The sequence below is a fragment of the Lineus longissimus genome, chromosome 14 (genome assembly GCF_910592395.1).
Source record: "Lineus longissimus chromosome 14, tnLinLong1.2, whole genome shotgun sequence".
NCBI classification, from domain to species: Eukaryota; Metazoa; Nemertea; class Pilidiophora; order Heteronemertea; family Lineidae; genus Lineus; species Lineus longissimus.
In genome coordinates this window covers 3477949-3500573 of record NC_088321.1, presented here as the reverse complement: position 1 = coordinate 3500573, position 22625 = coordinate 3477949, and the positions used below count along the sequence as shown (strand labels likewise).

At 41.1% G+C, this 22625-nt stretch overlaps 1 protein-coding gene and 1 long non-coding RNA gene across 2 annotated transcripts in view; one reads left to right on the top strand and one right to left on the bottom strand.

Annotated features, from left to right (window-relative positions):
• The window catches only part of LOC135499123 (transcription initiation factor IIE subunit beta-like), a 462452-nt gene that overhangs the window by 220399 nt on the left and 219428 nt on the right, over window positions 1–22625 (bottom strand). The gene's annotated exons all lie outside the window — the stretch shown is intronic.
• LOC135499116 (uncharacterized) lies at window positions 3964–6177 on the top strand. The gene is made up of 3 exons (XR_010449240.1): window positions 3964–4234; window positions 4938–5003; window positions 5409–6177. It is a non-coding gene; the product is annotated as an uncharacterized LOC135499116 (long non-coding RNA).

The following is a 22625-nucleotide window of genomic DNA, read 5'->3' as shown; positions in this document are numbered from 1 at the left end:
GGGACATGTTGGCATCTTCCGAAAATGAGTTTCAATAATCACTTGCAAGGACTCGATAACAGGCGCGTAGGCGCTGTCCATAATTGGTTATATGAGCAGATGCGTCAGGAGAGACATTGTTGCATGTGCATTTACCATTTGAGCCAACTTACATATGATTATTCGCACGCCTGTAGCGACCCCGGAGCACCTTGCGCACAGTTGTAAACTCCATCTCAAGCTGTGACCAATATGATATTCGAGAGCTAAATTGCTCCACGAAAAAGGATAAAGGGTGATAGATCTGTCCCAAGTCCTGTAAGAGCTTTTGAAATTCAGCAGACTCAAAATCTTTCTTATGTGTTAATCGTAAATTACTCGTGGTGGAGACGGTTTTTGACTGCTTTGAGGATTCCTGAATAATCTGATTTGCATCGTGGACTAAGCTGCTCATGCTGGTCACAGCTCTGAAAATGATATCAACTAGTTTGGCCGTGGAAAAAGCGCCCTGCCAGAAACTTTTCAATTAAGTGATTTGAAGTGTCTCTTGAATGAACTTCTATGGGCAAAAGTGCTCGTTCAATCGTCGTAGTCGAAAGTTGAGTTTCAATCTCTTTTAATTTCGCATCAAACTCTAAACCCTAATCAGTTAATCTCCTATCGAGATCTGACAATATAGCCTGCTGTGACTTCAAAGTAGTGGCGTGTTCAATCCACAAGGAATGTACATTTTGCTCTCCTTCAAACAAGGCGCTAAAGATCAGTTCTACACTTTTCGATGTATTTTGCCATCTCTCGGTCATTTTTGATTGACTTTTTTTTGTAAAGTCCGCAAAAACGCAATATGAATGGGGTAATTTTTTCTAAGATCGTCTGCTGTGCAGTCCTGTCGCAAACAACCCGTTTTACAAATGATATTGCCAAAACGTTGTAAGATTCCTGAATCATTGTTTGGGCAACTTGATCGAGGAGAGCTGCAAAATATTTGTCAGCCTTGTCCAACTTAGCTCCATATATTTTTTCCAGTGGCCCGACAACATTTGTAAAGGTTTTATTCGTTTGAAGGCCATTTTGCAATTCGACAATTTCAACTCATTCACATTTTCTATAATGCTACTTAATGATGGAGCCTCTAGCCTGATTGACTTTCAACAGAAACTTTAAGACCAGGTTGCCTTTCCTTGGCAGTCTCATCGTCATTGTCAGAAAAGCTATCGCCATCTGTTAAGGTGCCTATCGATAATAGAGGTGCAGCAGTGACTGCACGGATCGTCGACACATTGGTAGGTTCGAAAAAAGTTTCTAATGGCATGTCCAAGACAGGAACGCTCGGAGCTTTAGGAGTTTGCCTTCGTGGGGTCTTTTTGTCTCGTGTTGTTTTTGTTGAGGATGCGGCTTTTCTCTTAGTTTTAGTCTTGCCTGATTTTGCCTCTAAGTCATTGTTTTCGCGCAATTGATGCTCTGACGGGAGGCGCTTTGTAGTTTTAATCTTTTCCGATTTTGTCGTTAAATTGTTTTCGCGGAATTGATGCTCTGACGGGGGGGGGGGGGGGGTGTACAGAATGAAGGTAGGTTTGGTGAAGTCGGAACACCTGTCAGGCACCACCGTTGAGAACGCCAATGCTGATGTACTGCCGCCGTTGAGAATAGGCGCATCAGATTTGTCGACTTGATGTTGATTGAATGCGGGCTCCATTAAGAAGCTGTCAAGACTGAGATCAAAGGCCGCATCCCCTGTATTAAAGTTGAAAGGGTTCGTATCAATTACAGGATTAGGGCTTGCCTGTAACAGAGGTGCTTTTGGAAATTTCTGCAGAAGCGACGGACAACGGTGGTATAGGTCAATGCAGCATATGTACAAATCAGCACTTTTGACGTCCGGCCAGCAAAAATTAGTCATTGCATCGAAACAAAAGCCCTCTTTTTCGTCAGTTAACACCAGGCGAAATAGATGTTCATTAACTAGGCTTAGCCATTTTTTAACAAAAGCTCGATCGTCTAGCATCCTGTTGTTGGCCGACAGAACTGGTCGAACATGTTTATAATAATTACCAACGCTAACATTGGCACAAATCATTTGTTTGACAAATTTGTTTTCAAATTGAAAGCGATCCAAAGCGCCAAACATGTGTGGTGTTTCAAAACAGGGGAGCATCCCTAAACATTTTATAATCTGTACAGTGCATTCCTCTTCCGTACCATTACTCACGTTCACAAAAAACTCGATCTCGCATCCCCTATAAGATTCAACATCGGGCAAGATTAAACCGCCCTCCAAAGTACTGCAAAATATGCACTGCGTCTGTTTAAGTTCATGAAAGAGAAAGGAGACAAAGTCGGACCAGGATCTTAGGCTTTCAATCCTTTCGTATAACAAGTGGTAATCTACGTCATCTTGAAATGCATTTGCCGATGTCATCTTATCGCATAAATTGTACAGACATTTTTTGTCAAATGATAGGTCATTGCCTATGGAATCCATTCTTCGACCTCCTTTATCGTAAATAATATTGCAAATGTAATAAATACGGTCAATTTACACTATTTGACCAGGCTCTGATACGTTGTAAAGTACGTCAAATCAAAAACCCGGATAATATGTCAGTAACAGAAATAACTTTGAAAAATCTTTAAATCCCGGCTGGAGTTTTAATCGAGTATATATATATTGTTGTTAATTTAGCCCTGTTCGTGTCGAGAAATTGCCAGAATTAAACTAGTTTCTGCTGAGCCACAGCCAGCACAGTCAAATTCGGTGCAACAGCAATTAACTTTGCACCATTCGTCGGGTGACACGTTCGAAGAGTTATCCTTCGCCCGGTGACTCTGTCGATAAATCGTAGGCCAGGGTTACCGTAAATTTAGTCAACTCTTGGCGAGCTTAATTTAATTTATGGCTTGGTACATCTACTAGAGTCAAATCCGTCTTCTACTAATATTTTTAATGCTAAAGCCAGTATGTATGGATGACTTTGCAAAAACGATTCTAATGAATAAGTTGAAGCCACCAATAAAGGTACTTGTATTTGTTCAATGCTGGGCCGTAGGCGAAACTTGATTGATCGCGGTGGTCTCAGATTCAGACTACCTTGGTGCCAGCGTAACGCTGGTTTGAGTATGTCAAATGATAGTTGATGGAAATATGATACCCAGTTAATGAACAATAATACACATGTTTCAAACAAAAACAAAACATGCATTCCAGATGTCTTTGATGTGGCACACATAGGAGTATCAATCTACGTGTCCTTGATATGCTACACAAGTGTCTTTGCTTTGGTTTGTCTTTATTTGCGGTAATAACCGCCCATAGATATGTGCTCTGCTCGAAACTCTGATGGTGAAATCGGGAGAAAATCGGGTTAAATATCCATTTTTAACTGTGTCAAATTTCGAATGAATTAGCAGCCAATTGAAGTCTAAGAAAATTCTGCGTTTCTGCTTTATAAATTTCGCTCGATCGTACCGATTTAGATAGGCGCAAGACGCAGACCAACCCTACAGAGGAATATATTCCTTTCTTAATGACATGTCACATGACGAACTATGAATTACTGACACAAGGTCGGGATTTAAGGCTCATAGTGATAACTATTTTTCCCGCGACGTCAGCTTGATTACTCACTCTCTCAGTTCGCATAGTCAGTAAATCGAGTGCGACTTGGCAACGATGATTTGCCATTGCCGACGCTTGGAGAATGTTGTCTTATAAATAGCTGGACGCAAGGGCCCAACGCGCCGCGTAGCGGCAAAAAAGCGAAGCTGGCGAAACATTTATAACGGGTCACCGTCACTTATTATTGGACTTATAGCGCATTTACGGGGTTGCAACTATTTTGCTTTATAGTGTCACCAGGAAAGAAAAGCATGCGACCTAACGCCGATCTATTTGTATAAAGTGATAATTGGAAGGTATATAGTAGGAAATATCAATAAAATAATCATTCCATGTCGTCTTTTGAGGGCATTTTTGATTGTAAAAAATATAAGTGTACGTCACCGTAGTCTCTGCAATGATAATTTTATCAGAGCAGTCTCGCGCAAGTAGAAGTTCTTTACCTATTAGTTCTTCGCTTATTAGTCTCAACGTCTGGCGCAAAGCCAGACGTTTTCCATTACGATTTCACTATGATGTTTGACAAGAAGGAGCAGTGCGCGAGATATGCTAATGAGCAGACTTCCCTCGCTTGAGTTTCTGAAGAATGTTCCATATCGCGCTAAGCTCATCACTGCTGATTATGACAGGTGTGCAACGGTAGGTATCTGCTCCCCAACTTCCACCCTAATACGGTACAATAAGTTACCATTTGATGGGAATGGGACAATGCCCTCACTGTGTATGGAGTCATAGGGATAAGAAGACATTATTCATTAGTGTTGGTACAAGTGATTTTGCCCAAAAAGCATGCGCATTCAAAAAACAAAATATGCAAGGTATCACGTACATGACCATGACGACGTGCAGAAAGTGCACTGGCCAGTGCATACCCTATGGCTATGTACTAGTAAACATGGTAAACATGGTAAACATGAACAACATCATTATTCATCGGCAGTTCATTTTACTCCGAGCTTTTCCTGAAACATATAGCCATGATGATTAGGCCTACCATGTACCATGACCAATAACAGCACTAGATCATGTAGTCTTGTAGATGTCAACAAGTTCACATGAACCGTATAATCCCGCATGGCGCATGTGGGGCATGCGTCTAAACCAAAGCCCCAAAATCACTTGTTTTGGTCTATTTCACTTGTGTTTCCCCCGTCTCCCAAAAGTCGTCACAACTATTCAAGCTTGTACAAGGAATACATGCAGCGCTGACTCTAACAAGACCCAATGGGAATGTCGCACAGTCATCTGTCAAAAACAAGACCTATGTTGTAGTGTGATCTCTTGCCAATATTTAATAATTGCACTATCGTCATCACCTCATCATACTTCATTGACATTACAGGCACACATTGACATAGACCACTGTTGCAATCAACAACACAGTCGCTATCCAAGTAGCATTATAGAGGTAATTATCATTATCATACCTCATTAGCATGTGAACCAATCGCGTCGCGTCCTTTGCGATCACGGCAAAGCCTCATGGAATAATGTCTTTCACTGTTGAATCATTTTTCATATTCCATGCCTACAACTTCAATTTCTTCATATTCCATGGCGAGAAGTTCAATACTAATATAGTATCCAAGATAAAGTTACAAGAAGTAGTCAATAGGGGTCTCTCACCTCTCACTGTATGTCCACACTATTCACGCTTGTACGAGGAATACATTCAATGCTGAATCTAACAACACCCAGTGCCCTTACTCTGTATATTAGTCACTGGAAGATGGCCCATTTCACTCCTTGCTTCTACTTCACCTATAGTCTCATTGCAAACGCCTCAGTTCTATGATATCACATTCACTTTCAGCTGTCATGCAACGCAACAACTGTGCTATCTGCCATCGCACATCAACGAAGAAGTGCAGCCGCCCACATTCCACCTCACGTCTGTCCGACCAGCTGCAATCCTCGAGGACGCCCCACTGTACCACGATTTCACTACGATGTTTGACAAGAAGGAGCAGTGCGCGAGATAGGCTAATGAGCAGACTTCCCTCGCTTCAGTTTCGGAAGAATGTTCCATATCGCGCTAAGCTGACCACTGCTGACCATAACAGGCGTGCATTGGACTGGTACAGGTTGGAACTGAACATTGAATATGCTGGTGGTGACGCTTTCTGATGAGAAGTTGGTCGTGACTGATGCAGTATCCTTGGACTTGTCCACAGCATCGTTCAATCATTGCTCTCTGAGCTGCCTTGATTCTGTACTTACCCAAATACTAAGACCAAATGCCTCTTGACTGTGCTTTAAGAGAGACTGGCGCCATGCCTAGAGATATGACTGACCCCTATTGGCAAATTTGTATGACTTTATCTTGCCTACCTAGCTGCTGCCTATAGTCTCCCTTTAACTGCGGAACACTTCAAAGTCGATAAAATGCCATGTTCCACCTTTTAATGTGTTCAGACTGCCATTTTTTTTAAATAATCAAGTCAGGACACTGCCTTCTCGTCTCATAATAAATTTTGCTTTCCTCAATAATAACATTTCTTCTTCTTCAATGCTTTCATCATTCCAAACTTCTCCTCCTCTGACTTTTACAGGGGTACAGTCATGGCAATCAAAACCCAAATACTGAGACCAAATGCCTGTTGACTGTGCTTTAAGAGAGACTGGCGCCATGCCTAGTCTCCTTAAAGCACAGTCAACAGACACCAACCCCCTCAGACTCAGAAACCACAAACACCCAACCCTTCCTGCTACCGTAATACTTCTGGGTGACGTTGGCGTGCACTAACGTGTAGCGGGAAAAGTCTTTCGCGCCAGGACTTGCGCGTATAACGTGTTTTTCTACAATCTAAGAGCTGAAACAAAATTAGAAAAAGTTATATAAATTTCGTCCCGACCATACCGCCGATTTTGATAGGCGCAAAGATACAGAATATTACTGCAATATCATTCTCTCATAGTCTAATTGCCTGTAGACACGTGGCCAGATCATCCTGGTCAGGCGACGCGCTTTTTTCAGCTCACGTACGTAGTCGTCTGAGAGTAAAGTAGAGTCTGTAGGTAAGTGAAAATACAGATATGCCGAGTCGGACTTAAATTCCTTCTTGCGTATCTTAAGTGTGCGGATATAATGCTCATAATTTCTCTTGCTCGTTAATTTAAGACAGTGATAATTATTTCGGGCATACTCTATACTTTTCGCCAGGCAGCCATAGCAAAATTGTAGGCGGATGTCTAACGGGTATCGTTGGGTTTAGTCTTCTTGTGACTTTATAAACATATTGACCTTTAACGGGAAGATAAATTTCGCCGAATGGCCCACGAGAAACGATGTCAGCTTTATTAAGCTCAAGCACATCAACTGAGTTCCGCATGGAATATTATTACAGCATATAGCAATCTAGCATTCGCAGAGAGATTTTCATCTTGTCCATCTAAGAACGTTGTAGGCTAAAATAATTTTTTGGAAATTAAAATACCTGTTAGAATGATTATATATTTATATGTACTGATCATGAAAGCAATAACATCGTGATATGAACACAGTAAACTGAAGATGCTATAGGCGTATGTGCCGTGACATTAGATAATTCAACGCGTTCCGGAATGTCACGTTAACTCATTACAGCAGTTGCTAGTTTTATCAGCCTCCATGAGATGGCGTGAGCATCTGACTATCGACTATCTAATCTATCAGCCTCCCTCTTCCATCACTTTAAAAAGGCTGGAATTTCACCAAACTTTAATGTTTTATACTTAGCTATATAATCGTTTTTCTGTAAAATAGTGTACTGTTAATATTATAACCGATTTTCAAGAATAAAATCATATTAAAACAATTCAAATAACTTGTGACAACACTGACCAGCTAGACAAGAAACTCTACCCAATAGCCAGGCCACAACCATGGTTGCCAGCAAGTACAAGAAAAAAAGCTGACAATAAAAGTAGTCTACAACCAGGCGCCTTTTCCCGAAGTCAGGTGGACGCAGTATTCGAACACAAACCCAATGGCAAAACTCGACGCCATAAAACTGAAACAGCTGAGTAGTTATGAGTGCTTCCCCCCCCCCCCCTCCCCCATGTCATTGCAAATGAAACCCCCTGAAATCTCTCTAAAATTCTTTATCCGTAATGTCAGTGATGACTACATGTAATATCAGATGCTCACGCCATCTAATGGAGGCTGACGAAACTAGCAACTTCTGTAATGAGTTAACGTGACATACCGGAACGCGTTGAATTCTCTAATGTCACGGCACAGGCGTATGTTTCATCCGACGAGCTTATAATGCTTGTAGAACGATTTAAATATATGAAGCATGCTGGCCCGTGTACGAGACATAGCATGGTGATGTGAACCAGTATACTGAAGATGTTATCTGCGCGGCATATATGCGTATGTCTCCATGTCACGAACTATAATGCTTTTAGAAAGATGAAACTATCTTTCAAGCATGTTAGCCCGTGTACGAGGTCGTAATTACACAATTGAGACATGGCGTTCATGTAACAATCACGAATAATGTTTCATCTCCCCTAAGAAGACACGCATTTTTTCACTTGCCCGGCCTTAATTTCACTCAATCGCTCGCCGTTGCGACAATTGGACCTGCTGATCGGAGCGAAGTTTTAGTCACATTTATGCACATTTTGATGTAAAAATCTCGTTATTGCATCGCCGGTGTGAATTCGCAAAACCTTCTACCAGTATATGTAGCATGCCGCTACTCACAAAGACGTATTTTTCAAATACCTAGGGCCAATCATGATACAAAGGCACAAGTACATATAATGAGTGCGCCCGGGTTTGGATGCATCGATATTATTGAGAGATAAGCCTAACCATGAATTGAACATCACTTTTTTTCGCGTAAACGAATCATATTTTTCCCCTGAAACTGTAAGCGTAATATTTTATGTTTTATATTCTCAACATCGCATTTCAATTTCTATGGCTACTGTTTTCCCTGCGGCAAAATTTTCATATTGCTGATCGACTAATGAAGAAGTATGGCTTGTATTTCAACCTAACCGTTAAAAAAAATTTGAACTTGGGAAGTGAAGCCGCTAAAACAAAGAAAAAATATTTTGACAGATATTAATTGTGTTGTATACATGTTTTGAATTAGTTATTGTCAACATGCCCGCCTTACATATTTTTGTTGGTACAGATTATTTCTCAGCCTGTCAAGTCTGATTTGTAATGCTTGTGAGGTGTATTAGTAAGAGCGATATTTTAGTACTCTCTGGTCGATTACATTGTAGACTGTGCATTTTGGTTGATAATGCAGGCGTTATGATGCAGGTATGATGCGATATTTCAGAGAGTATATTTTGGCGTTTATCAGGCGGGCATCAGGTTTGTGAGAAGTACCACGTTCTGTGAGCAGCAGAACGTGATATTTCTCAAATTTCCCAATGTACGTATAAAAGGCTAGTGTTATCAACATTTAAGTGCATTGATTTAATTACGTACATACGGCTTTCCGTGATCTGATCATCAGGGATTGATCGATGCCTGGTATGTTTTCATGTTCAGATGAGGGATTGATAGGTAGACAGACCCAATTGAAGTAAATTGAAAATTCGTCTCATAACGTAAAAAGGACGGCCTATATCCCGCTTGAGATCCCGCGGTACCATATACATATAATGGGACTCCTCGATCGCTCTTCCATAGTGGAATCTGACAATGACAAAATCGCAACGCGTCAGGCAATGGCCGTTTTCAAAATGCATCTCGCCAAGTTGAGCGACTTAGTGCAAATGATAATGTGGCGTTCCGGAGCTGCCGTGACATGACGCGGCATATATAGGAGTGCCATTTTGATATAATTCAACACAATGGCTTACAATACTTTATTGTAATGCGAAAATCATCGCATCTGCGGAAATTTAATCCGCTTTTTACGAAGTTAATTGAAAACAATGAAAAATCGATGTGGCAAATGGTAATAGTGAAATTGATGCGATGAAGTGCTTTCACTCTATCCAACCATGTATACGCATACATGCACACTACGAAAATACATATAAACAAAATGGCGATTTTATACCAAAGCCTGAGCGCACAGCAAGACCCTCAATTCAATTCAATTTTCAATTCAATTTATTCTCCACTTTTAAAAAGAGTACAGAGAAGAAAAACCTAACAGTAATTATACATGTAATTATACAGATGGCTGACGTACAGGGTCAAGGGTGGACACAAGGTAAATGAATCACATATATGGGCTAAACTAGATTAAACAATCTGCGACACGCCAAGAGGAAATTGGCTAGTTTTACATGATTCTTACTTTGAAACAAACTTTTCATTTTTATTACTTTTGGTCGAGAACTGGTTTGCATGTATCACTCTATTGGCCTCACAGTAAGAATACAACCATTCATTCAAAATACTCGTGAACACTAGGCAACTTAAAATAGTGATGCCCCTGTAGTTAGTGGCGTCCTTTCCTTAGGGTCTCTACGCTCTTGGGTCGACTGCGCCCTCTTTATCAATATTTACATTTTCCTGATTATACAAAAGGTTGTTTTGATTCACGTGACCATGAAAATGTACAGAAACGGGTGAATGCACGTCAGAGAAAAGTGGATCAAATGGTTCGATTGAAAAGTCTACTATCGATTGTATAAGGGGCACCGAAGTGAATACACAATCTACCACCGAGCCAAGTTTACAGGTCAAAGCGCCCACACCTGTACATGCTTCCCGAAATTGGTGGCTTGCGTTGGAACCAACTTTTTCACCCTTGTCCGTCATTAAAGGCATTCAAGTGTGTTGGTCAACCATGACTATCTCCTTTGTCCCTCCACCATAAGGCCTAGTTTCCCCTTATGACATCACTATTTCGGACACTCAGCGGCCCATTTCTGGAAAGGTGCATATCGTGTCCGTAACGGCCGTTCAAGATAACAAGATTAGACTTTTTACCCAACTGCAAAAGCCTTCTACCATAGTTATTCAAATTATGTTGATCCATGGACGCCCGTGGTGGGATACCTTCTATACCGTTTCGTAACTCTCCGTATATGTCGGTTTCATTGGCATCATTTTCAAGTATGTCAAACTCGGATACAGTTGAAGTATAAGCATTAAAATCACCCAAAAATATATAAGGAGAAAGAAATGTTGCCTTAGCTAAAAGCTCTTGTTCAATGTTATCAAATATTTCAATATTCGAATACCTTGAGGTCTCCGGGGGAATATAAACATTGGCAAAAATACAATCCGTTTCAAGAATAACGCCATTCTTTACATAAAACCACTGGGGGTTCGAATCATCATGTTTAAGTGGTGTAATTTATTGACGCAAATAACTTCTAATACATACTGCTGTACCACCAGACCTGTAAGTGGAAAGTGTTTTCCTGTGGTTAGGGAAGCAATCAAAATCAATACCTGGAAAAATGTCCCTCAATGTCTCCGTAGCAACCTCATCTCTCTTTGTTTCCTGGAATGCTAAAACGTCAAAGTTTTTGATATATTCAACGAAATCGTCATGTTGCAACCGATTTTTCAGTCAGCACACAATACTCAATATTTTAACACACTGTCCACCCTCGGCATCCTATTTGTTCGCCTCCATTTCTACTCCTTGTCGGTTTGGAGCATCACGCGGCCAACACCCGTTGCCTGATACCATGGGCTGGCTCATTCGTCTTCGCTATCTTAACGTCTATGGTAGGCGGGAGGGGACATAAATCAGAATATATCGGCCGATTAATTACTTGCACCGCAAAGGACTCCCGCGAATGATGCGCCGCAACAATGCCCCGCTAAAAACACGCCGCAAAAGAATGCGCCGTAAAAATCTCGCCGCGTGACCCAATTTAAACCAATCAGGAGCCAAGGACGGTTTGAATTTTGCGGCAGAGGTATTTTCGCGGGAGTCTTCTGCACGATTTGCGGGGGACTTATGCAAATTTCGCGGGAGACCTTCGCGGCGCACTTCTTTAACCAATCAGAGACATCGTATTCCTGCCGTCGACAAATGACACGTCTCTATTAAGGGGCGCCCGCCTCCCATCCGCTTTAGCCTTTTTCAAGTATTGGAAAAGTATTTTCCGCCTGTCATTTACGATTTTAGGGAATTGTTCGTGAACTTGGTACCTCGTGTCCTTCAGGTTTCTGGTATTGCTCTTTACTTTGGACTTGTCCTTTCGAGAGCAGAACTTCACCACAATGGGCCGGGGTCCGCCCCGCCACCCCTTCCGTACCTGTGCGCCACCTCGATGTTTACCTCATCACTTACACGTATTTCCTTACGAATGAAATTCTGTATCACTTCCTCGGTGTTTTCGCCGCCAGTTTCCTCAATGTTTTTGAATAACAGGTTGTCATCATAGACCTACACTGCAAGTCTGTGATTTCGCTCTTTAGTGCCTCGTTGTCCTTACGCAGTTGTCTGATTTCATGGTTGGTCTCTTTCAGGCTATCCTTTACACTATCAAAGCTTTCACTCACAAACTTCGTTGTTTTTTCATATTCTACAAGGGTTTTGTTCAGCCGTCCGACATTAAGGGAAAGGTCCCGCGTTTTTTGTTCGATTGAATCAAGTTTGCTGAACTTCGATTGTATATCGCTTAATTTTGCCTGAATATCCGCCAACCATTGATTGGGCACCGTCGTGGTCATGTACGTCACGGGTGGTTGAGCAGCTTGTTGTCCGGGCATTGCGGCAGGGCCTACTGGGCGCGGCATGGCATTCGGTGTCGAATGCACTGTAGTTGTACATGATGTATGTGCTGGGGTACTGGTACGGATTTGGCCCAATGGCAAAACGTTACCGGCAGAATTCGCACGCGCTTTTTTCTTATCCGGCTGTGCAGAATTTTGGCCTGGCATATTGTAGTCGAAAGACAACAAGTTCACTGTTATTTTCGTCAAGTTTGAGACACTTACTATCGGCTAAATCCGGAAAATGGGAGTTAAAATCGGAGCAGATTTTCAGTCCGAGTAACGCCGTCCGCCATCTTTGTTCCGCAACCAGCATAACACAAATACTCTGGAGTTGTTTAGCTTTTCTAGTTGAGCATAGAGTTGACCTGCCGCAATCCGTTAGATTTTAGAACCGCGGTCAGTCGGGCGTATTTTAGGTCGACCTCCTCCATTGTAAGTTGTACATGTATCCTTTGCCTAAAATGGGGGCTTACTAGGAGTTTGACAACTGCTATTTTTAAAAAGGCAATTTTGAATATTGGGCGTTCACATTTGTCTGATCTGCTTATCATATTGTGACGTACATCTCTCAAGCAATCCTTCAGATTATGAAATGGGAATTACTATTGCACAAATTCATTTATCACAAAGAACATTCGCACTGAGAATATCTATTTTTTCAGGCCTATATTACAGCCAATGTACTTTCATATGGTGTAGGTGAGTGTGTGCATGATAACGTCGGGCCAGGACTGGTCTTCTGGTTTTTTTCCCGACCTCTTCCGACCTGCCCCCGCCTGGAACACATCTGAGGTCTTTTCTTATATAAGCGACTACATGATGTTATGTCTTATGCGCTCGCGGGAACGGCAAGACAAACAGTTATTACGCTCAGCCGAACCTATCATGAGGCCCACATCTGCCCCAGCGGGCTTGGCTCCTCCACATGCAAAACATATTAGCGTTTAAAAGTATAAAAAAGACACCAAATACACTAGAAAGTCTCCTTAACCGAATGAGCTACGCATTTCATGCTTCTACCTTTTATCGAAAAATATGTTGTCTTAGAACAATGTCTGTTAGATAATCTTTTGAAAAAGAGGAAATGAAAAAAAAGTTATATTATTCAAAAATGTGAAATTTTTCTAATAAAAAATCATCCGATTTCAAAATTTCTTGCAGCATCACGATCTCAAAACACTGTTGATCTCATTCCATTACAAAAATCAAGAAATATTAACATTAAATTTTTTCTTTAGTTTTTTGCATTTTCTTCCTAAATTTCTGCACCTCAGTTTTATGGGCTGAAGAATTCAGAGATATTCAGACACAAAATTATATACAGAAAATACAATGGAAACTGGCTTAAATTGTGTATTTCAGATAAAAAATTGGGATAAGTTGCTTAATAAATATCAAAGAATATGAATCAACATATAATATTGAAATCGGGTGATTTTTAAAAAACGTAGGAAAAAAAATCATCTTTCAATTTTTATTTTCATACCCCCGTTTCCTTGCTTCCAAAACTTATCCAAAAAGCATTGTTCTATGACCAACATATCTATCGATAACTGGTAAAAACATGGTTTCGAGTAGAAACATTATGATGTATCTGGTCTCCCCTACTCTCTGGTGTACAGATAGATTTCAGGGTTTGAACGGCTTGCGATACAAACCAGACAGGAATTCAATTGAAGAAACTCATGTTACTCTTTTTTGGCATTGAACCGGCCGAGTTTCCGGCTGACCTCGATTAGAACGATGATGTGACTCACATCGTGAGAGAGCCTTTCACTTCCTGCCAACGACTGGAGGAGAAGTTGGACTTCCTATTTCAACACCAAGGAATCGGTATTGATGAAACAATGGCCGGTGAAACATTATACTAACAACCGATGTAGTCGTCGCTGACACCCGATTTATTGTTGGAATGGAAATACATGTAGATGAACGTCTGACTGGTTAAATATGAAGATAAGAAGAGAAATAAATGAATTGCGTCATATAACGCACATGAGTTGCTACCTTAAGAATTACGGAACTTGAGTGAATTAGAGGACACGCCGTTTGAGGAAACGTTCACTGAACGCCCGAAAAGACCCAATAAACTGTGCAAACTGCGTAATTGTAACATAAAATAATGGGCTATAAGGACCGGACAAAAATTTTCAACTTGCCGCGCTGTAGCATAAGTTCAGTTGTAGCGCCTGCATGACGCCTTGGGTACACATGTGATTAAATCAGGTTTACATGTTTTACGTATAAGAAATATGTGATGTTCTGGCTCCCTCAGAATATTGATGGAATGATACTGTTACGACAGGTCAATATCAGTTGTTTCGAGCATGCAATTTACAATCTTTTTTCTAAAAAGATATATACAAAATGTATAGTTGACGTACATGTATGTCACAACCCCAAAATAGCAGTCTAAGCTATGGTAGTGCGATCTATGTGGTAAATCATATGGAAGTAGGCAAGGACTTCATCACCGGGTGTCTACAAAACTAAGACCTAAGACGTACAAAGCTAAGACCTACAAAACTAGGATCCCACCTACAAAACTAAGACCTACAAAAATATTATGGTTCCAAGGGTAGGCAATCCTTTTACTAAACTTGTATGCATGCAGTCGGTCTGTCATCATATATTAAAATGGAGTGTACTTAGTTTTGTAGGTGGAGGGTCTTAGTTTTGTAGGTCTTAGGTCTTAGGTCTTAGTTTTGTAGACACCCCTTCATCACCACATCATCGCAGCACCATGGTAAGAAGGTCGAGAATATGTCACAAAATGCTACAGAGGATCAGGGCGAAGAAACCCAAATAATGAGGATTATGTTGATGGTCACATCTATAACCAGCGCCACAAGTGTCCGGTCTGTGACAGATCGTTTACCAACAAGACAAACATGGATTCCCATAAACTACGACACAGCAGGTGAGTTATTTTATTTCATATTGATATAAAAATGCTGCTCTAAAGGAAGACATATCAGGAATTAGATTCTTCATCATTCAGACGTATTAAATTCATATGACCGCAACTCCTCTAAGTCAGCCTAAAACTACTTGCTAAATATCAATTGCTTGATCACTGTCTGTTTCTTCTTTTGTAGGACATCCGATGCCAGCAGGAGCAAAGAGTAATATATGTGTGTAATGTTTGCGGAAACGAGCTCATCTCTAAACGTAATTAACCTGAGTGACCAATATATGAGCATGGCCTTCATCAGGACCGTTTGTACTCGTGTAAAGGTTGCCAGAAGACATTTAAATGAGAAGCAGCCCGATGAACTACCACAAGAGGGTATGTTTCCAGTATATGGATTCTGTACCCATTTCCATGTCTTTAATAAAACATGATTTGGATATTCTGCCTTGACCTTTTTTATGAAAGCTGCCAAATTTTCTGGCAAATACGTCGTAGAGAGCCGTTGCCCGTTTGCCAAAATGCAAGGGTTATTTAGAGTGTTTACAGTAAAGATACGTTTACACAATTGCGGCAAACAGCACTTCAAGGAATTTGATATTTCTGCACGTATCAAAATCGGCAACCATCCATAAAGTTCTGCATGATCAATGATAATGCGCTCTGCGTTACTTTTCAAAAAGCGACAATTTTGCTAATACGTTGGTTGACAGGGGATGGTATTGTCAATGTAATCATTTATTGCATCAGCCTGCGAAAACCAAAAGCCTCCCTGCGCGATTTCGAGATATTTTAGTGGTCGATCGATCCGGTCAACGTATTGAAAACGTAGCTACAATCCAACCTTGCGACAGGAATTGGCGGAGGCGCAATGAATTAGGATGAGGCTGTTATTGCATATCATTGTCCTTGGATTACATGGATCTTAGATCCCGAGACGTTTGTGCGCTGGTATTTGAGATTCATTGATGCGATAACGGATTTTAAGTAAAGGCTGTGCTCCTCTGGCTGCAGCATTAGGTCCAGAGAAGCTTGCCCTTCTTTTCTGTTGGCATCGACCTCATTCCTTTCAATCAAAGATGTGATTTCTGTACATAAAACAAATAGCAATTTCAAAAAAATAATCCGTCTTTGCTCTGTAAACATGTTACCCCGATCAGAAAAAAAAACTGCATGGACATCACTTGAAAGAACCAGTTAATTTTTTTAGGCATTTACTTGGAGAATAAATGCAAAACATTCACAGGTTGCCTGATCATACCTCGGATATCATTGTTCTTGTCTGAAGTGGGCCATGCAAGATACTCGTACTGTTTACTTGACTGTCCCTAGCTAGTCGTGTCGACATGATCGGCCTCCATCACTTCGTGCTCAAGTCTTTTCTTCGTCGTGCAAATATAGAACGACCTGGAACATTGGAACTAAATGAATATCAACTTGCCTTATAAATCTTAATTGAAATCCTCTTGACTGAAACAATTTTAAACAACATCCTTTCTGATATTGTTGACTATATGGAACTATAGATATGAGAGCAGTACTGTGGTGGAAAGCTGGTAAAGTACGTGAAATGCTTCTTTTTTTCTTCCTTTCTATATTGATTATGCATCCAATAATTATGGTTAAATTTGGACTTTAAAAATCTGGCATTACCTGTCTGGCCTTAATCTCGTGTGGATCAACTGGCATGCGTCTGGTTGCTTATGGCAATAAGGATATCCCTTGGTGCTACGCACTGTCCTCGTGGGTCGTGAAAGAAGTTTTCAGCATCCAGGTGACACAAAGCGTATATTGCATATAGCAACCGTGTTCAACAAATGAATATAACTTCGTCTAATTCGTTCGGCGACGGGAATGGATGGCTCCTCCTTAGCGTCATACCAATTACGAGACTTACAGTTCGCACTTTTGTTTATCACAGAAGTCCTCTACTAAAGTTAGTTTGAGATGAGACTGAGGCACACGAACAAAACTTTCGCGATAAACCCAAGATTGCGGCATGCCAGCGCTATAGCATTTTGTACGCATATTGACCAGCATGGTGATTCTGCGCCGTACAAGCTATTCGCCTTTTTGATGACATCGTTCCATAGTGTCCTGTCATAGCTAACTCTTGAGCGGTGGTACTTTCTTTCGGGTAGCTTATGTACAGCAGTGATTTCGTCCCGAGGGCAGTCATCACTTCTAATAGTTGAACGACGTTATACCACGGAAGGGAGTCGTTAACGTCTGTTTGGAATTTCTTTCCAGGGAAAAGACACTTGATCGATCTCGAACGCTGTTAAAGCTGAGGAGTCAGTTGTTCTTCTCCCACTACCATCTATCTGCGCTCACAAAAATCTTGTGATTATTATATTGTATATATAAACATCAAGTCGAGTTTTACAACTGGAAGGATCTTGCCTACTATTGTCCCAACGGCATGTATTTCATTTCACCATGTTCCATCCATCTCTTTAATTCATCGCTCTTATCTGACGTGTGTTTTTTCCAAGCACAACTTTTTCAAAATGCTTTATTTGGACCTTGTTACTCTAACATTCAAAAGCCCTACGGCATTATGTCAAGTTACCTGTGATGTAGACTTTTTTCTAACGGCGAAAACCATGCTTGGGACCTTTGTTTAGTCAAAGGCTGTGTTGCATCCTGTTAACATGAAGACAGATGAAATTTTCTGCTGTTCCGAGCTCTATTCCGGTTTCCGACACTTGAATGAAGAAGTGAGATCCTTACACTTCAGAATCTACCTTTACACTGAATACTTCAAATCGAGATTCCTGTTTGATGCGAAGCGTGGACGTGAGTGGGCGAGATTCGGAGAGACCAGGTCCTCTTCCGTTCAGGACCACCAAGGGGTTACGATCGTACAATTGCTCATCGGTAAAGATTACAGCAAATTACTTATTACTTAGAACGGAAGTTATCCGCCTACACAAGAGGCAGAAGAAGGAAAGTCCAAAGCATTTTTTACGATGTGCCGCCAAGCCTAGCAGCACAATTGATAGAGTATGTCTTTCATTACTATGGCAATATACAATTTCTCTCCACCCACGCACCATAAGAATTCCTCAATCCAACACAAACTTCCATGATCTGACCGATCCAATTAGGCTCTATGTATGTATTTAACTCAAGCGTATTGCCCGGACAATCTTATTCTCAAGGATCCCGGAAGTAAATGCTTTATTGTTCATTTATAAAACACAGACTTGATACCAATTAATCAAATATCGAAATTTCAAACTGAATCTAAAACTAATATCATAAAGTCCAAATCGTCAGCCACAGGCAGACTGTCCACGATGGTAACCTGTGTGCACTGTCATGACTGTCCGCTATGGTTACACTTGTAGTGATAGAATAATTATTGCACGATGGTGTTTTTGACGCCACAGCCTGCAAAATCTGCAAATCTGTTTGGCTAAATATCTTTCTTCCGACGCTCCACATACGGAATTATTTACAAAACTAAATCATTGACAACTATATTTTCCTTTATTTTGTATTTCGGTCATTCCATCCACGTAACACGTTCGTATGCACCGATTGCGAATTCAGTCATTCTTCATTCAAAGATGTAATCAACCACAGGTTTAGGCAACATCCTCATCCAGACACTTATCCACTCTGTGAGAAAACCGGGCCACCATGCCGGAAACAACATCGTTTCAGAAGATTTTCAATAGAGGGTGACGAAACAGACTGCTGCCTACTTTTGATTCCAAACGATGTCGAGGAGTTGTCTGCAGATGTTGCAGTTTCCAGCAAGAAAATGAGCATTGGTCATCAATGGAAGATCAGTGTAATTTCTTGCTTGAACAAGCCCTTAAAGCGATGACCTGGTGGTCTACTTTGAAAAAACTTGACCGCAGAGGGCAGGGCCAAATCAGCCTACTTGTCCATAACGAACTTTTTTCAACATAGAGAATCAAAAGTTGTTTTCCTCCCTTTTAGGTTCCATTCGTCAAAGCCACTCCTCCCGTTTTTACTTGAATTCATTTCGTCGAGTTCAAACTGCTTTTTATTCAACTGCAGATCTCTCTCCCTAAGTCATGGGGTGATATGAATAAAGACTAGCAATTGCTTTTACTGAAAACCCCATGTACATTTACACTAGGCCTTTCTGTACAAAACTGAAGTAAAATCATTTACTAGTCTTTATTCGTCTCGGTTTTCTGCATGAAATCAATAGTCTGCCCAAGACTACTGTTTGTCTTTCGGCGTTTTGCTGGCTCCAGTGGTTTAGGCTCCTCGTCGACATCACTTTCTCATGCAAAGAATTGGAAGATTGCTACATGTATGAATCACTTCATGCAACAGAGATAACCCTTTCCAGAGTGCATCACCTGTCTGCAAAATGAAAGTAATTAGTTGTATACACGGACTATCCTTTCACTTTAGTATGTGGCAATGGCCAGCTTTAATGCATCAGCGAAAAGGACGATTTTGACTCCAAGTATACATGTAGTGCAAAATAAGAAAAAAACTACATGCCTACACAAACATTACATACTATCCTTTCACTTTTTAGTATTGTTGGCCATCCACAGCTCGTGCTCCAGCGAGTAGAGGAAGATTTTGACTTTATTTAGTTTTGATGCCTGTCATGCCTGTATATTCATGTAGTGTTGTAAGTTTCAATTCTGACGTTTGCTATAACATAGCTGTAACACTTGTTTCACTCACCTTAGTGTTTTGTTGGGGTTTCCATAGCTTTCGTCCTTATTTTCTTTTCCCTCGCCCCGTCGTCTGTTTTTTTCGCTTTGTTCATTTGTTGTCTGTGTTGCCTCTTAGAAAACACAATTTCGCTTGAGTAGAGTTGTTTGTTGTATTCTTTTGTCGATCTTATATGAAATGAGGAGGATGGTTATTGTATAATTGATCTTTGATAATACACACACTAAGAGTTGACTACATTGTGTGATTTCTAAGTCAGTTTTAAGATGTGGTTTACACACCACATCTTACACTCAAAAACCATTGATTAAACCATGAAATCATGCTTAGTGTGAGTGTAACAATAGGTGTTAGTCTTAATCCCGTTTCAAAATAGGTTTTAAACTAATTAAGGACAGGTGTAATCTCTGGTAAAACTGACATAAAACTAAAACCAAGATAAAAACACTGATAATAAGAAACATGCGCTTTTTTAATGTTTTGCTAAGAGATTTTAGGTTCGTTGTGGTTGTTGCCTTTTTCGATGTTGCCTCGTGCAGAATTTCTTCGGTTGACGCCGCTGCCCGTCATACATGGGTAGGTCTCCTCCGCTGTCGATTACCATCATCATTCAAAACTCCAGCTCCAACTTCTTGGAAGGGAACCAGACATGGACTACTGAAAAGAAAGAAACGAGAGGGCAAAAGGCGCAAGGCCATTACTGGCAGTGGAAAATTCCATGACAAATTAAAGGCTGGACCGGAACCAGCACGGGACGCTTTTGTCTTTAGGATAAACAAGGGAACTCTCGAAGCAGACATAGAGGAATACATGTCAGAACTGAATATCGAAGTACGCGCGGTCAAAAAGCTTTCGCACGGTGATGCAGCCTTTTGCTCGTTCCGAGTGACGGTTGGGAAGTCAGACTTTCCAAAACAAATAAATGAGGACACGTGGCCGGAAGGAGTGATGGTAAGAAAATATATCGGCCCGTCTCGAGATCGCGCGAGGAAAGAACCCGTTGAATGAATAAGAGCCCACTAGCGTACTACCTCATCCTTACCGGTTTCCTTTTCCTAATCGTGGAACAGTCATTTGGCAATAGACTTCCACTTTCCATTACCAGCTACGATTCGCAGGGTCTGGGTACTGGGAGAGTTGAATACTTGACACTCCTTTCGGACAAATACGATTTCATATTTGTGCAAGAATGGCTACATGAGTGCGATCTTTTGGATGTGTTGTCCAGTAGATTTCCCAAATGCAATGCCCACGCGGTAGCTGGCATGGAGCCAGGCGTTTTAACGAGGGGCAGGCCTTATGGTGGCACTGCCATCCTCTGGAAAACAAGTATCAGGCATGTAATTTCACCAGTTACCTTCAAAACTAACCGTTTCTGCGCCATTTTTGTACAATTAGCTGATTCTGTAAATATACTTATGTGCAATGTATATATGCCAGGCGACGATAATCCCGCCGAGTACGAAGACACTTTGCAAGAACTGAATGCTCTGTTTGCACAACAAGACATTGGCCGAATAATTCTGGAAGGTGTTTTTAATGTAGATTGGGTCAGAACGCATCTGAACACGACTCGAAAACTTGAGATATTCCTGCGGTCAGAGTCTCTTAAGACTAGCAGCGATTTTGGTGAGATTGATTTTACCTTCGAGAGTAAAATAAATAACAGCAGGTCAGTGTTAGACCATTTCTTTGTGACAGAGAACCTTTTGGGGGACATATCTGACCATTGAGTAACTCACGATATCGATAACTTCTCTGATCACTCACCACTCTCCGTCGAGTTTAACATGCAGATTGAACATGTTTATAATGAAGAGTAGTCATCCGGTGCCAGACGAAATGTGCCTAAATGGGACTCACTAACCGCATAACACATTGTGCAATATAAGTTGAATCTAGATCGGGAAGTGAACGCCATTGAAAGAATGGCACGTGACTACTGTAATACATTCAAATGTAATGACCACAAGGAAGTGATCGAGACTCTGCACAGTGATATTATCGGCGCATGTTTAACAGCAGGGGAAGAATGTTTCCCTGGTCAGGCTAATACTCAGGCCAAAGGTCCGAAACCCTTTCCAGGGTGGAACGAAAATATTAGAGAGCTTAGAGAAAGGGCTTTGCTTTGGCATAACATTTGGAAGGCCGGGGGGTCGCAAAGACAAGGGGTCGTATTCGAGATCCGTAAAACAACTAAGGCGAGATACCACCATGCCGTCAAACTCTCCAAAAAGGAGAATAAGGTATGCTGAGAGTAATAGAATAGCAAGTGCATATTTGGAAAAGAATGACAGTGACTTCTGGAAGCTGATCAATAGGGGAAAAAAGAAGAAACAGACTTATGCGGTGAGAATTGATGATGCTATGGATGACAGATCCATCGCGGATAGATTTGCTGATAAATATGAAGCTTTGTACTCATGGGTTGGTTATGTCGAGGAACAGATGAGTGATTTAGCAGAGGTTTGGACAATGATATAGACTCTCAATCTGAAACTTACGGATGTGGCTGCATTAGCCACACTGTTTCAGCAGTTGAAGTACGATCTGCAATTCTCAAACTGAATAAAGGAAAACATGATGGTGAGAAGACTCGATTTAGTGAGCATTTGATTCATGGCACAGAGGCACTTGACAAGAGGCTAGCGGAGCTTTTCACACATATGTTGTCTCATTCTTACATACCAGAGGCTTTCGAAAGGTGGATTATAATTCCTATTCCCAAGAACAAGAGAAAGTCTATTAAAGACTCCGAAAACTATAGAGGGATTGCATTAATAGTGTCTTAGGTA